The sequence below is a fragment of the Acomys minous genome (genome assembly GCF_964271855.1).
Source record: "Acomys minous genome assembly, chromosome: 11".
NCBI classification, from domain to species: domain Eukaryota; kingdom Metazoa; phylum Chordata; class Mammalia; order Rodentia; family Muridae; genus Acomys; species Acomys minous.
The window spans coordinates 36852710-36869627 of NC_140492.1; the positions used below are offsets into that span (position 1 = coordinate 36852710).

General features: G+C 39.4%; 1 protein-coding gene across 2 annotated transcripts in view; it reads left to right on the top strand.

The window, feature by feature from the left end:
* The window catches only part of COL8A1 (collagen type VIII alpha 1 chain), a 138579-nt gene that overhangs the window by 67131 nt on the left and 54530 nt on the right, over window positions 1-16918 (top strand). The gene's annotated exons all lie outside the window — the stretch shown is intronic.

Below are 16918 nucleotides of genomic sequence, written 5' to 3' on the forward strand. Positions count from 1 at the left end.
TAGGCATATTTAAAACATATATATTTATATGTTTCATAAACATCAGAGACTACACAGTTGGGTCTATAAAGCAACTCTGTCCTTCCTTTTATTCCAATATTTATCTCTCTCTCTCTCTCTCTCTCTCTCTCTCTCTCTCTCTCTCTCTCTCTCTCTCCTGTCTGTCTTTTTTTTTTTTTTTTTAATCTACACCATCTGTTTTTGACTTGGTTCTCTTTTTGACTTCCTAAACCTTGACTCACCTCAATGTCAATACCACAGTATTCTATTTCCCCCAAGGGGTGTCCTTGGCAGTGAAAGTAAGGCATAAACATTTGAAGCAGGTGGCTAGGAGGAAGACATCTCCAAAGTCCATCCCTTGAGGAGACAAATGACTCACGGAACTCTTGATTTAAGTGTCTAGTGTTTCCTAAAATCTGAACGCAAATAAGGAAGGAATAGAATCTGAAGAACGGATCTTTGCTTTGGGGCCTTAGAGCTTGAAGACATTCTGAATCCTACCGGCCCCCTGTGACCAACTGCTTTTACATCCTTTGGCAATAATCCCGGAAAGATACTTCTATCACTCCTCTTCCCACTCATACTTTATTCCATCCAACACGGACCTTCAAGTTCAGCAAGGAAAAGAGCAGGCAGAGTTCCTTCTCTTAAGAAACTCTGAGTCTAATAGAAAAATCACATAATAAATAAGAAAACAAATAATCAATAAAGCACCTTTAATCCCAGCCCTCAGGAGGCAGAGGCAGGCAGATCTCTGAGTGCAAGGCCATCCTGGTATACAGAGTAAGTTCCAGGATGGCCAGGACTAAACAGAGAAACCTTGTCTCAAAAAGAAAAAGAAAAAAATAGAAGAATATAGCTTAGAGGAGAAGTGGCAGCCACTTTATATTGGAGCAGGGGATGGGGGTACTTTCTGAGGAAAAGATAGCTTAGCTAACACCAGAAAAGGTTAGATTCTAAGGAATAGCACTCCAAGCCAAAGAAATTGTGAATGGGAAACCCTTGGAAGCCTTGACTATCAGGGCATGTTCCCAGAACATCAAAAGGATGCTGTAGCTCTAGGAGAAGCTCAGTGGGGTCAAAGGTCAGTTGGATCTGGAGGTTCTAGATCTTTCTAAGCCAAGAGACTTTGTTTTATTCTAAATGAATTTAGAAACCATGGAAAGATTTGAGTGGAGAAAACTGACAAGCGCTGACTCATAATTTTAATGAGTCCTTGTGACTTCTGGGTAGAGAACAAGAGTGGAAACAGGAAGGATGTTTAAGAGGTGGTTGTGGTAAATAAGCTAGAGATGTGGTGGCTGACTTTAACCACAGACTCAGTCAGAGGTGAATACACTAGTGAAATACTTGAAAGGCAGAGTAGGCAGGTCTTGTGGTTGATTGGGTTATGAGGAATGGGGGTGGAGTGGTCCAGAATCACTTGAGTAAGTATCAGTGCCATTTATTGATGGTGTCTCTTTGTGAATAAGTGTGAACCAGGTGCGTAGAGTAAGTGTTCTTTTTATTCCATATTTTCTTGAGCTAAAAGGAAGTGTTTATGCTTCCAGAATTTGTATCTGTTGTCAGAGTTCAGCTTCTCAATGTGGCTTCTTAAGGCATGTACTCAGGACAAGCAAAATATTTGTTGGGGCCAGAGCTGCACAAACTCACAACAGTGAGATATAATTCTCCCTGGGATATGGGATGTGGGAAAATGACACAATAAGCCACATTGTGTCAATCCTCCCAATAAAACTAGCAGTTTGAGTCACTAGTAAAGAAGAACACACAAAAAAAATGGGGCTTGAGTGATGACCTGCAATGTTTTGTCTCAAAATCCACTTCAAGACTAGAGGACCCTTGGAGGTCTCTGAGAAGTCTGTCACAGTCGCATATTTTATGGAGTCTACTATAGTCTCAGATCTTGTGCATGAACTTTCAGACTACTGCCGTTCATATCTTACTTTCTTTACTGATATGTTTCTTTGCAGTTTAGGGTATAAGAATTCACAGCCAGGAGACTACATTCTATGTAACATCTATTGGAGTCCTAACTAAAGCATGTCGTGCCACAGTTTACCATGCTCTGTTACACACACACACACACACACACACACACACACACACACACACACACGTGTGTAAATATAGGCCCAGAATAACATAGTATAAAATATATGTTTCTTTTAGTAGACTTCGTTAACTATGACTGACTGGTGCATGAATGTAAGAGCCTTCTTGAGCATTATAATTTTCACACTGGTGAAGAGTCCTGTTCTGAATTTCTGTAGCTTGTGAAAGCTCTTGAATGAGGTGCCATCTTGAACAAGGACCTGGAGAGATAAGCTGGGAAGTATTACTTTTAAAACATATTTTCTGTCTGAATGATTAGAAGCAATAGGCAAAGTAATTAACTGTCTAAAGATAATACAAGGACTCACCTTCACCATCCTGACTAGAAATTTTACATGCATACTCTAAACTCTTCTACAAAAAGACCTTATTAAACTATCAGCATTTCAACCAATACTCTGTCTTAACAGTGCTGAGCCCAGACAAAAAATATAGCAGGTGGCCTCTCTGTAGACCAGATGCTTGCAATAGTCCCGGAAGGTCCATTAGTAAGTAGCATGAGGGGCAACTTCAGTCAATCATCCGCATTTCTTTGCATGACATTTGAACCTAGGTAAAGGAGTATTTTTCTAACCTCCTGGAGCTGAATGTTTGACCTTAGAGCTCGCTGTTTGCACCTTTTCTGCCTCAGTCCTCATGACTACAAATGCTATTATTAGTCATAAGACTATTCAGGCCCTTTTAAATTCCAGTCATGCTACTTGGCACTCTGACCTAAGCCTAACAGGAAATTCAAAATCCTAATTATTTCCAAGCAGGCTAATTCTTAAGCATTGACTTTAAATTCTCCCACCTCCATGTGTAAGCAGGAGCTATGGTAAATGTTAGCAAGGTTGTGCCAACAATCCTTCACAAGCAAGGAGCATATTCCCCAGAGGAAAGTGTGTAAGTCTGTCTGTGTACTGTCTACTCTGGAACTGACTCACAATTGCTGCCGGTAGTTAAATGGTCTTAGGAACCCTTGATCTCTGATTTGTGTAATAAATAGAATATGTTGTCTACTGAGTAAGCCAGGCATCTAGAAAGGGACTCATGCGACAAAAAAAAAGGGGGTCTGGGAGAAAGACAATAAAACAAAGTGGAAGGAGAGATAGTGGGTAATGGGATGAAATGATGGAGTGGGGGAAGGTAGAAAACAGAGAGTTAAGGGGAGAGAGAGAGAACCAACCAATATGGAATGTTCACCAAAAACATATGTGGAAGTCTATTACTTTGTAAGCTAATTCAAAAATATTTTTAATTAAAAAATGAAAATATTTATCTGAAGCTTCGATTAAATGATACACTTTACAAATAAAATTCAGCACTTAGCAAGTGTCAAATATTATCATCAATGACATCATATTACATCATATGTAAAGGGAGGAACTAATTGGACATCACTTTGCCATTTCTGTCTATGCTCACTGGGTCCTCCAGGTTAACATTCATTTTAAGCCAGATCAACAATGGCCTTCATTTGCATATAGCTACATCGTTAGTCTTCATTGCTACAATCATAATCGCCTACTGTTCTCAGAGCCAGGCCTATCTTTGACAGTTTGTGATACAAACATCAGCAGGACCAAAATTCTCCTTAGGTTTATGGATGCACATCTTACAGGTAATCAGGGACTGCTTAGAGGACATACAGTTAAATCTATTGTGTCATAGAATTCCTTTAAATGTTCTTCATTCATACATACATACATACACACAAACATACATACATACATACATACATACATACATACATTATATTTGTGTAATGCAGGGGATACACATGTCATGGTGCAGATGCTATAGTGCATGTGTGGAAGTTAAGGGACAAACGGAAGTTAGTTCCCACTCTCTAGCCTGTGGGCTCTAGGGATTAAATTCCAGTCTTCAGATTTAGTGGAAAACTCCTTTACCCACTGAGAATCTCACTGTCCCCTGGCTGTTTTCCCGACACCATATATTATTGAGCTAGCAGATCGCTCTCCGCCACACTCATAGCAAAGGAAGCAAGTTAGCCGAGCACAGTTTGTATTGACTCCTAATAGTCAGTGGCAGCTAGAATTTTTCAGGAGAGAAAAATCTAAGAAAGGTATAGACTCTTACACCTGTTGTTTCCCATACTGATTTTATCATGCCCATACATTGTATCATCGTGAATAGTTTTCCTATACGGGCTCCCTGCTAGCTTGAACTTTTCCTTAAGGTGATAAAGCTATGTAAAGAGTATAAGGAGACATAGGTCCTCAATAGGAAGCTCAAGGGAGTTGTGTTCATGTACAGCTTACAAGCTGATATCAAGCAAAACCCAAATTAATGAAACAATCTAAGTTGAAACGGTCTTTCCCACCTCCCCTGGCCCACTTGCAGATTGGTTTCGTAGCACAATGAGCCACTTCAGTAATTAGTGAGTGGGGAAAAAGAAAGAACAAACCATGTGTCCAAACCCTGGAATCTAGCACTAAAATGTCGCTAAGAAGAGGAAAGCAAGGTGTTTGTAATCAAAACAGAAGGGAGGGAGGGCCCTTTAGGTCAAGAACTTTAGAGGACAGGAGAGGGTTTCTGGGAAACAAAAATGAACAGGAAGGCGCTCATAGGGAATTCCTTAGCACCCCTTTCTAGAACTTTTTGCTTTCTTGGTGATTGCAGAATGTGTGGATTAATAAAAAGGAAGGGTTAATCTTCCTAGGGAAGAATCCCCACTGACTATCCCATACCAAATGGTACCGCATAAACATGTACAAAAGCAACGCTAAATGAACTCAACAGGTTGTATTAAGTGTGTGTGTGTGTGTGTGTGTGTGTGTGTGTGTGTGTGTGTGTGTGTGTGTAACAATAATAATTAAAGAAAAAGAAGCCATGAACTTGAAAGAGGAAGGAGAATATGAAAGGAGTTGGAGGGAGCAGGGAGAAATCATGCAATTATATTTTAATTAAAATTAATAAAATTTAATAGTACATAATTTTTTTTGAAAAGAATGAGAAGAGAGAAAGGAAAAAACTGAACTGAAGAGGATCCTTGAAGAGAGAAAGGGCTTAAATTAGGATGAAAGGAATGACAAAGCGCATTCTCCAAGCTATCCAGAAGTTATGCCAAGGTCATAAAGGCATGGCGTCTCGCCTGCTCACCAGCAACCCCAGTATAGCCACAGCGGCTCACTGCCAGGTGGCCTGCCTAATTGGTCAACAAATCCGAGAGCTGTTCAGAAGCATGGAACCTGAGGCATAAGATGGAACAAATTATCAAAGCTGACAACTCACAAGCCAGGGTCAACCATTGAGTCCAAAACACTTGCTTTGTGCTCAGGTTACTCAAAGCCACCACAGAGGTCTGGAAGGACAAGGCCAAAAGAGAGTGGGAGAAAGGTATAACAATTCTCACAGGAAACTAACAGAAATTGCCTAAAAGCCAGGCCATGTTGTTAAGGCAAAATAAACAAACTGCTGATAGCCTTAGTACAGGCAAGCATTTATAACAAGCATTCATTGCACTGTATTATCTGGAGTGTGGCTGAAATCAGACACCCATTACTTAATTAGCTATTAGGATTAGTCAGGAACATTTTTTTTCAAGTCAAGTAGAGAGTGGCTTTAAGGAAAGGTGTGTCTACGGGGGAAGGGGCAAAGGGCAAGGTTAGGCCTGGTGCATAGGGAAAAGTGTCCAAGTAAGAAAAAAAGCTACTATCACACAAAAGCTCTAAGAATGTGCTGGCAGATACTTGGCTTTTTAAGAGAGTATGAAGTTCAGCCAAGCTTTAAGGAGAAAAGAGAAGAAAACTGACACTAGGTCATCACAGAAGAAAAAGATGAACCCTCCAAAACATCACATCCACTAACTGCTGTCAAAGCCCTACTTTTGCCAATTCTTTCAATCTTATGTATTTTTTGAATTCTATAGTATTTAAGTTTGGGGAATAAAGAGAAATCTATGTACCATCATATTCTCAAAAGATTGATTTTGTTAGTATGTACTTGTAAGGCCCCAGGGCGTATAAGGTAGGGAGCTGAGAGCCATATGGACAGAGATGTGTTGCTGAAGTTTGGCAGCCTTCTTTTCTCCTTGCCTAAAAGCTGCTTGATAAAACAAGCAAACAAACAAAGAAAAGCAAAGCAAATCCTACCTTATTTGGTATCAGTGACCTTGCAAAAACATTCAGGCAATAATTTACTGGAAAAAAAAAATAATATAGGATGTGCAAAAAGCCAAGATGGAAATATACATACCATATGACCAAAATTATATACCTGAGAGAAGTTATGTTAAAAGTATTTAAATATTCTTCAGTAGAGAAATTTAAATTGTAACTTGGAGGTTGTTGCTAGAGAAATCAGTAATTAAATGACACTGTGAGTAAAAATAATGGTCATTAAAGGACAGTAACTTCTCTTTTGGCCAAAACAATACTCAGAATATATTCACAAAATGGTATTAAAGGCAACTACAACTGTAAAATTAATTATCCATCATTTCATTCTATAGGTGTAAAAATATCTCATTCTTGCATCATTATGTTTAGAGGTAAATTACTCAAATTATTAAAAGCTAATGAGTAGCCATTAGATCTTAAGAAAGTAATCTCAACAACTCCAAGGAAACATAAATTCTGAAGTTCTTTAGTTTTGTATGACCTAATCAATTAAAGCCTGGCAGGAATTCGAGAAATGGAACATACTGACATGTCAATATTTGTAGAATAAACCTCATTAAATCAACAATGAAATGACAGTTTTAAGGGCTCTTCAGCAAGTTATCTAACAGAAAGAAAAATAAAAATAAAATACGATCCAGAGGCCAAAGTTGGGAAGAGCAAAGAAAGAATATAAATAGCTGAGATGTGAAACCGAAGTCATGCATGCCTGAGGGAGAGGCCCTAGGTGTGTGTCGCAGCTGTCTTAGAGAAATCAGTGGTGGGAGGGGCTTAAGGGGGAGTTATAGTGTCCCCTCTGATGACAAAAGAAGAGGAAATAAGTATAAATTACAAATAAAGGAATTTAAGTTAGATGGAAAGATTTTCCTGGCAGCGAAGGCTTTATAAACCCTGGAAAGGATTGCTGGGGAGGTTTTTAAACTCCCTATCTGGATGTATTTACAAGAAGAAAGATACCCATCAGCCTTGGGTGGCTGAAGCAGAGGCCTGCAGGAATGTGCTCTCAGCTGAACCCTGCGAGTCCCGGTCCATTTCTGTCCAACACAGTGAACGGAACGCTGGAGTGACGTTGCCCCTAAGAACAACCTACCCAAAGTAACCTTTTCCTTGGAAAATCAGCTGGCATCTGCTCATTGGTTATAAGTGGAATGTACAATTATAATACATTCTGGGTTTTATTTTCTTTTTAGCCTGGTTTCCAGTGGAAAGAAAGGAGGCTTATGAGATCTCTCTGGCAGGCTGTACACTGCTTAATACGTTTTCATTTTCCTCCTGCTGGCTGGTTCCAACCAAGTGTCTTAGAAAAGAGTGGAGTACCAAAGTAGCAGTACATGAACCCTTCCAGTGGCGAGTGGGAAATACCCTTTCCTCCTGCTCCAGGAGGAAACGTCTCTCCCTCCCATCAGTCATTGCTTCCTTACCTTCCCCAAGGCTACATCAAAGTTTTCTGCAGGCTGAGAATTTCACTTGCTTCAGGTCCAACATAAAAACAGCACCCACACTAGCACGTTGAACCATATCCTCTAACTGATTCTATTCCCCTGTTTACACAGCTGTACATCTGTTTGCCCTTTGTTTTCACTCCATCAGCTGTCTGGTTTTTATGGTGAGCTCCTAAAGGCAAGGTGTGGAGTCTGTTTCGTTCACTTTACACAATACTGTGTACACATGTGCAGGTGTGATTGTGTTTGGCAAAAAAAATTGTTCCCTGTTTGAGTGGATGGATGTTCAAATAAAAATTACCGCGCAAAAAAAAAAATTACCGCGCATTCATCAAAGTTATAAAGAGTGAGCTCAGAGTGAAGACTCTTTGTAATCCCCTGGAGCTCCTATGTGTGGCACGAAAAAAGCCATAATCACAGCCAGGGGTTAAAGGGCATTGAGCGGTGTAAATGGGTCCAGCCAGCCACTGGAAAGGCTAATAAATCAGGGTTGGAAATTGAAGATAATAAAACAAACATAGAAGTTTGCCCCCTTTCCATCTTTTGTGCTCAAGTTCCATCTTTCTGGGATTCTCAGTTCAGGGCGTTGGTGGTCAATACCCACTGTCATGTGGGGCTGTTGTATCCCCTGCACCCACTGAAGGCTATAAGTTCATAGCATCCTGGTTGTCTTATTTCTTTGGTTATTTTTTCTTTTACCAGAATTAGTATTTTTTACCTTCCCATCAATCCCTGTAAACCATCTTCCACTCTTCCCTTTTATCTGTCATCTTCACTGACCCAAAAATACAAAGATGAGTCAATCTACATTGCTTGTTGGGTTAAAAAAAATTCCATTTTTCCTCAGGGAACTGAAAGTTGTGTTTTTTGAAAGGACACAATGACTAATAGAAATGTACCCCTCAGGGCAAGCACAAGAAATGACATTTAACTTAATCTAGGAAATATTTTCTAGGCACCAGCTATGAAACAAATCATAACCTCTGTCTGAAAAATGTAGATGATCGAGGACTAGAGAGATGATTCTTTGATTAAAAGAACATCCTGTTTCTCCAAAGCATCAGGGTCCTGCTTTGAGCACCCCATTTTGGGAGCTCACAACCACCTGTAACTCCTGTTGTAGGGGAAACTGATGTCTATGTATGCATGAGCGCCTGTACACACAACCCCCCACCACACACACACACACACACACACACACACACACACACACATACACTCACTCATAATTATATAGACACAGATGCACATGTGTTTGAACACATGTGCACACACATGCACATATATGTGCATAAACATACATATTCATAATTAAGATACTAAAAAGGTAAATCTTTAAAAATGTGTGTCTATGCTTTAAGATTGTATTATGTGATCTTAAAAATAATGCTGCCATATTGTGGGAGTGTGATGAAAACGGAATCATCCATACATACTTAAAGTATACATAGTAGATATAAGACATCGTAATAAGTAACAGCCCTTACTAGTATGTCTTAGTACAATTTCATTTACAACTTTTTTTAGGAAAATATTTTCATAAAAATTTACCTTAGATATTAGGCAATTTGGCTTAACTGCTGAGGAGAGAAAAGGATTATCACATTCAACAAAGGAGCTATCATCTAGAACACTGAAGTCGGTATGACCACACCAAAATTAGACCTCAACTGCGCTTTGATGTCTGGAGTCTGGGTCTCATCCTGTTCTTCCTGGGATGTTTCAAAGTCTTGATCACATCCCAAGATCACAGAAAACATATTTTTTTTTCTCCTTCATGCTTCTTCCAACCCTGGTCTTATTCGTGGTTATTTCCCAGAGCAAATAACAAGATAAAACTTGATTTTTTTTTTCACCTATAGTTTGAAGGTACAAAGATCAAATAAACAGGGGGATTGGACAGATGGCTCAGCAGTTAAGAGCACTAGCTGCTCTTCAAGAAGACCCAGGTTCAACTCCCAGAACCCACAGGGCAGGTCACAACTGTCTGTAACTCCCTATCCAGGGCATCCAACACCCTTACACAGACACACATGCAAGCAATACACCAATAAAAAGAAATAATATTTTTAAAAAGAAACAGAAATATAGGACCCTTTAACTTGGAAAACCAAGTGCTTAATAGAAGAATGTTGTAGGCAAAATATGGCACTTAATGAATTGATTACCAAATCAATTATTGCCTAGACGACTGTGCTAACTAATGTGTAACTAATGTAAATAGTGAGATTAGTTAATGCAAAGATATTATAATACAGTTAGCTCAAGCCAAAGAAATCTACATACCTTTTATATTTTAATTCGGATTAAGATGTGCTCTATATTATGAACTATTTAGATCCATAGAAAAGGCTTTATATCTGGTTCTCTTTGAATATTTACAACTAAAAAGATCTAACTTTGCTTCCACCCATTACTTGGATGGCCCCTGGCCTATCTGAATCGCCATTATATTCTTAACATTGTAGCCTATTTGAAGGTGCATTTCATTGCTTGCTTTACAAAAAAAAAAAAGAAAAAGAAAAAGAAAAGAAAAGAAAGAAGAAAGAAAAAAAAGAAAGTGTGTGCCTTCCTTATTTCCTCAGCAAGGATGAGATACTCCTGAGAAATAACATATTGCAAAAATGATTGACAGATGCACTACAGTAAAAAAAAGAATCCTGTCAAGCATCAACACTTGAATTGTAGTGAGGACCAATTTCATTTGTTTGTTTGTTTGGTTGGTTGGTTTTGTATGCTTAGCTGTCCTAGACTCACTTCGTAGTCCAGGCCAGCCTTGAACTCACAGAGATCCTCCTGCCTCTTCTTCCCTGAGAGCTAGACGGCCAATTCTGAATTTCAACCACAGAAGCTCCTCTCCTGTAGCCTTCCAAACGAAAGCCACCATTTCTCAAGTGTATTTACATTTTTAGTAGTTGGTTCAACATTCTTGTTGTCCTCATTCTAAACTATAGAACCCAAACACTTTATCTATCCCTCAGAGACGGAGGTATTCTCAGTTTTTACCAGGTCAGTTACTATTGCCCCCTTTGAACCTTATAACTGGAATCATGAGACCACTGATAGGTTTTGTAAACAAGAGGAAATGAATGTCTTGCTAGTCATACTTAAAAGAAAGCCAGTGATTTAGCAATCCGGATCCTCAGTGGTGACTGAATGTGACCCTAGAAAGGTCTTCCTTTCTTCTGTTTACCAAGATTTAGTTGTTAATTAAGTTTTATTCTGATGCCAGCAGAAAGGAATTTCACAGAGTTTTATCTGAGAATATACAACTTTGAGTGTTTTTGGTTTGGTTTGGTTTAGTTTGGTTTGGTTTGGTTGTTTATTTTGTTTTGTTGGGTTGGGTTGGGTTGGGTTGGGTTTGGTTTGGTTTTTCAATACAAGGTTTCTCTGTGTAGCCCTGGCTATCCTGGACTTGCTTTGTAGACCAGGTTGGTCTTGAACTTTGAGGGGTTTTAAAGTTTGTTTGTTTGTTTGTTTGTTTGTTCATTAAAATAAAAATGGGCTCTCTCTGCTTCCAAACATAGGTAGCCATGGACCAAATCAATAGATATCCCCACAGGAAAGAAAGACTGACTTCCAGGAATGTCATGGTGCCTGACCCAAATATTTTTTTCTAAGACCATATATTTCTACACCACTCAAATGTGCAGTTGAAATACTGTATCCAATTTAGTAACAGTCCTGGTCAGTGGACATTACTCATGCTCTTGATAGGACCATGCATCAGTAAGGTAGTACTCAGTGTCCCTTGCAAAATTAGACATTTAGTCACTTGGATGATGTTCACGGGATAAGACTGGGCAGTTTTGTCTTATTGATTCCTGGTTTACCAAATTTCTCCTTACTAACATGTAAATAATAGAACCTTTCATCTCCCTGCCTTTATTCATTTGTTGCATAGTTGTGGGATTAATTGAGAGTAGGCAGATAGCACAATTAGCAAGGAAGTGGCCCAAAGAGCACATTTACGTGTTCCCTCTTCCTTCATAAACCATAAGAATATGATCAGCATGCTTTATGTTGGAAATTCAGAACTGGTTAGGATAGACTATCTTCATATATATATTGGAACCTATGTCTGGCTGTCTGAGAAAATGTTATATACTTTGTGAAATGTTATGGCACATCTATAAGTAGCAATTTGAAACAGCAATTCACATTATATTCATTGGTTTTATAGAATTAAATCTCAGTACGATAGAATCTTATAATTATACCTGGTTACTGAAACCCAACCCATAAGGCTCTTGCATCCCAGAATGAATGGTACCACAGGGAACAGTTCTAAATTTACTTGCCAAATGTGGTAAGTACACTACCTTATTCTAGATGCTTGAATTAAGCCAGTCTCAATAAAATAAAATTTAAAAAATAGAAAAATGAAAAGCAAGGCTGTTTTCATCACTTATAGTGATAAAAGAAAAGTCTTTCAACTAAAACTTGCTCTTGATCCAGCATATGACCATATGTTCAGCAGCAATAAAATATTGGTGAGAGATAAACATTCTTCATTTCAAAGCAAGGAGCCTGCTGAATGGTGATACAGCCTCAAAAGTATGTGATTTGACAAGGGAGCCCTCATCATACTCCTGAAAAAATTTTACGCTGCTGTGATTTTGTTTGTGGGTTTTTCTTTTCTTCCAAATTGAAGGAATGTACTTAACTCTAATCAGAACCATCAAAGCCTTTATAAATGCCCATAGAGTTTAAAATTTCTGGCTTTCAAAGAAAATAAAGTGTTTAAAATCTCAAATGCTGGCTTCCTTGCCCTGTTAAGTTCTGTGTTTCAGAATTGCAAGATGTGTTTATTTAGAAGTGGGCCTAACAAGTACTTATAAATACTTAATGGTGTGCCAGGCCCAGTTCTAGTTACAAGGGATGTTTTAGCACAAAAGAAACAAGTTTCCTGCCTCCAGGTAGGGAACTGGAGGTGGGCATATTGGGACGTACCAGTAATTCCAGCACTTGAGAGGAAGAAGCATGAAGAGAGGCAAATTGAGGTCATCCTCAACTACATGGTGAACTTGAGGCTAGCCTGGGCTATCTGAAACCATGTCAAGGAAAAAAAAGGAGAGAGAGAGAGAGAGAGAGAGAGAGAGAGAGAGAGAGAGAAAGAGAGAGACAGAGACAGAGACAGAGACAGAGAGAGACACAGAGAGAGATTGGAGAAGGAAATGTAGAGGGCAAAGGGAAGTAAAAGGAAGTTACTGTAAGAGAAGGAAAAGTTCATGTTAAGGCACACTTTTTTCTTTTTTATTATAATTTACTCAGATTACATCCCAATTGTTATCCCCTCACTTCTATCTTCCTGTTCTCACCCTCCCTCCCTCTTTTGCCCTACTCCCCTCCCCTAGACCTCTGACAGAAGGGGACCTCCTCCCCCACCATATGACCACAGCCTATCGGGTCTCATCCAGATAGCCTAGGAGGCTTCCCCTTCCCTGTGTGCTGCTTCCTCACCAAGGGGGCACCAGAATTCATGTCAGAGGCGGTCCCTGCTCTCCCCACAACCTTGGAGAATGAGCTGTTCATTGGCTACATCTGAACAGGGACGGGATCCAGGTTTATGGCATGCATTGTCCTTGGTTGGTACAACAGTGATGATACATAATTAAGGAACTGTTAGAGCAGAATTAAAGTGAAAGTGTGGATAGATACATGAAAATGAGTGGCTTCTTTTGGAGCAGAGCAAGAGGAAGTGATGCTCAAACTAAGATGTAAATGATTGAGGGTCCATCCATACCGTGGTCTTGAGGTGAGTATTCCTAGGCACCGGATGGAAGGAAGCTGACAGTGTGCGCTGGAAGGAAGACCAGCATAAGGGTTCTGCGTATGGTCTGAAGGTGGTCAGACTTGCTAATCAGAAGCCCAGGGTCCCAAAAGACCAGCACGCGAAACAGCTCCTTGTCCTTCTATGAACCAACTTCAGAAGTTAAGCCAGGTGTGGTGACACACTCCAGTAATTCGAGCCACGAGGCCACAAGAGGATCCAGAGTTCACTGTCCTCCTCAACACATAACCAGTTCCAGGCAAGCCTGAACTACATGAGACACTGCCTCAAAATAATGATAAAGAGAAAGAACAGGAGAAAGAAGGGAGGGAGTAAGGATGGGGACGCTGTGCTATGTCTCTTCTACTGGGCTGGATTGGTCAAAGCCACCCATAACGGTTCCCAGACTCATAGTAAGGAACACAAAGGAGAGACGAGGAATTGGTGCCATGTAAAAATTGTCCAGAGTGTAACAGTTTTCAAAAAGTAAGGTGGCTTCCACTCACTTTTTAATTTGTTCATGGTGACTTTTATTTACAATATTATGTATCAGTTTCCTTATGGTTACTTCTAATGCCTTGCAATTCATCTGTAAAGAATGATTTCTAAAATACCTGTTCATAAAAGTCAAGAATGGGGCTGGAGAAATGGAAATAGGAGTTAGAAATACTTGCTGCTCTTTCAGAGGACCAGAATTCAGGACTCAGCACCTACATTGAGGGGCTTACAACACATTGTAACTCTAGTCCTGGCGTATCCAGCATCATTTTCTGGCTCCCATAGGTACCTGAACACACAGAGAAAATATACATACACTCAGACACATATACAATACATTTTTAAATCAAAGGTGTTATTACTTAATATATTTGAAAAATATATGTGTACTCAGACACATACACAACAAGTAAATACATTTTTAAATCAAAAGTGTTAATCAATGAATATATTTGAAAAAACTTGCTATTGTCTTTAGCTACTTTAAATACTAGGCATTGTTATTATAGCCAATTAATTCTTATCTCTTTAATCTTAAAACTCTTGTCAATGAAAATTTGTGTGTATTGGACCATACATTTAATCATATAATTATTGTGTGGAGAAGAAGAAGTCTGAGTATTTCTCGCTTAGTACCTTGCCATGTTTCTAGCTCATTCTTCCAAGATAAGCTGAAATGTGATGAGTTTTAAATTGCCTGCCCGTGGAGGCAATCTTACCATTCTCATCTTTCAGTGTTTGAATCCCAAATACTTTGATTTGTTTCATACACCGAGACTATAACACTCTTTTCAATACTGTTATGAGTGGCAAAGTAAAAATTAAAGTTGTCTCACATGACTAGTAACAAAGAGCCTTTTAACTAGAAATTAGCTTAAAGGAAGTTCTTACGACCAAGACAGAGGGAGAAACCCTCCGTTTAAGTATACACAGTAAATTATCAGTACATGTTCAACCTAATGCTAAGCTTATGATCTAAAAATGGCAACTCCGGTCTCTCAGATTATTTTCTGGACTGCAGTATGGCACTTTAAAAAGGGGGGAGTTTGCCTTTGATTTTTAGGTCTGTGATTTGAGTGTGGGTCTGTGAAAGCTATTCAGCAAGAACTAAATTGAATTGAATGTGCAAGCTGCACATAGTAATGATTCTGTAGGGCTTCTGTTTATCCTGTGTCTCTCCTATTTTTACCACAAATAGAAAGAAAGCATACATTTTAGCAGAAGAAGTCATTATGAAAACTAGTACAGTCTAATATAGTGGTTATCAATCCTTTGGGGTTGCATATCAGATATTTACATTATGATTTGTAACAGTAGCAAAACTACCGTTACAAAATACCAACAAAATAATTCTATGGTTGGGATTCGCTACAACGTGAGGAACTGTATTAAAGGGTCGCAGCATTAGGCAGATTGAGAACCACTGTTTTGATACAATTAGTCATTGTTAGGGAAGGGACTGTAGCTAGTTTCTTTCCAACACTCTGTCTCCAGCACCAGCACTGTGGCTTGTACCTGGTCAGCGCTGAGGACTATTGAGGGGTGTGCACCAAGAGGCATACATGGTATTTATCATCCCATGTCAGAAGTCAACTCCCACTCTGCAGAGTTGTTTCACATGGAAGCCGCTGTATGGTTGCAGAGCTCCGCCTCCTTCTCTGCCTGCTGCTGCCAGTCTTACGTAAAGAGCCGTAGTGGACACACGCACTGGACTGGAAAAGTCAAGCATTTGTGTCCATTTACTGTCAGTGAACTTTATTCCCAGGGGTGGTTTGAGATCCCGTGGCTTTCGGAGGAGAGATGTCCAAATCCCTGAGGGCTGAGTGTTTATGTCTCAATCCCCTCACGTGGGGTGAAATCCACACTGATAATAGATTCACCCTTTAGTTCTGAGTGAGCAGGTTCCGTAGGGAAGTGGTGTTTCAGAGTCTGAGCCTATACTCTGAGAACATGACAATTCAATAGGTATTCAGTAACTGGAGACATCCATTTTGTGTTGAATAGCACACACAGAGAAATCCAAGAGCTGTATTTTCTGATGACAGCCACCAGTTACAGACAGGTCTAGTAGTTCAAATAAATTAAAAGACAAGAGAGTAAAATATATTACATGGAGTTTCTTAGTCACACTAGCCACATTTTTATGTGCTGAACCCACATGTAGCAAGTGGATACCACGTGAGAAAGCATAAAATACAGAACAGCCATGTCATTAAGACAGTATTAGAGAATACTGTTCTAGAATATGCCACTTACTGCAAAAAGCTTCAAGTCAGATAGCCAATTCTGCATTGATTTCCTAATCAACAAAAGCTGGCTTTCAAATCCTGTTGATCTAAATTCTGGAGTTGTTTCTATTAAGCCTTTTCTGAACAACGAATACAGATGTCTTGTAGGCACGTCTCTGTGAAACACAACAAAACAAATGAGAGCATCTGTTAGAAAAAGGAGTGAAATTCTTAAACCCAGCTTCAGTGGGGGAAAATCTCACAGGGCTTGTCAAGTGGCTCAATGAGAGAAGACCTATGAAGTGTGTGTATCTGCTTGAGTTGTGTCAAAATCAAAAGGAATTCTAAACAAACCAAAGCCCGCCACACCCTATTTTATAAGCAACTAAGAATAACTTCTAATTCAGCACGTATGCAAATGAGATGGAGAAGCATCTTTCAAAAGTTGACTTTTCTTAAAGGAGACTGTGCTTCCTGAGGCATTGCTTCCTTACAAATTTGCTGGCTCTGTAACAAATGCCCACGTCCTTTCTAAACTGTCTCTAATCTATGTCAGTGACAGAAGAATTAATGGAAGTTTAGTACCTGATGGTGAAGACAAATAAGGACAAATGATAGATAGGCATACTTTGTGTAGCTGTAGCTGATAATTTAAAAGAAGAGACATGTTTCTGGCTTGGGGTTTCAGAGGAGTCACATCATGAGCTCTTGACTCTGTTGTTTCCAGCCTGAAGCAGT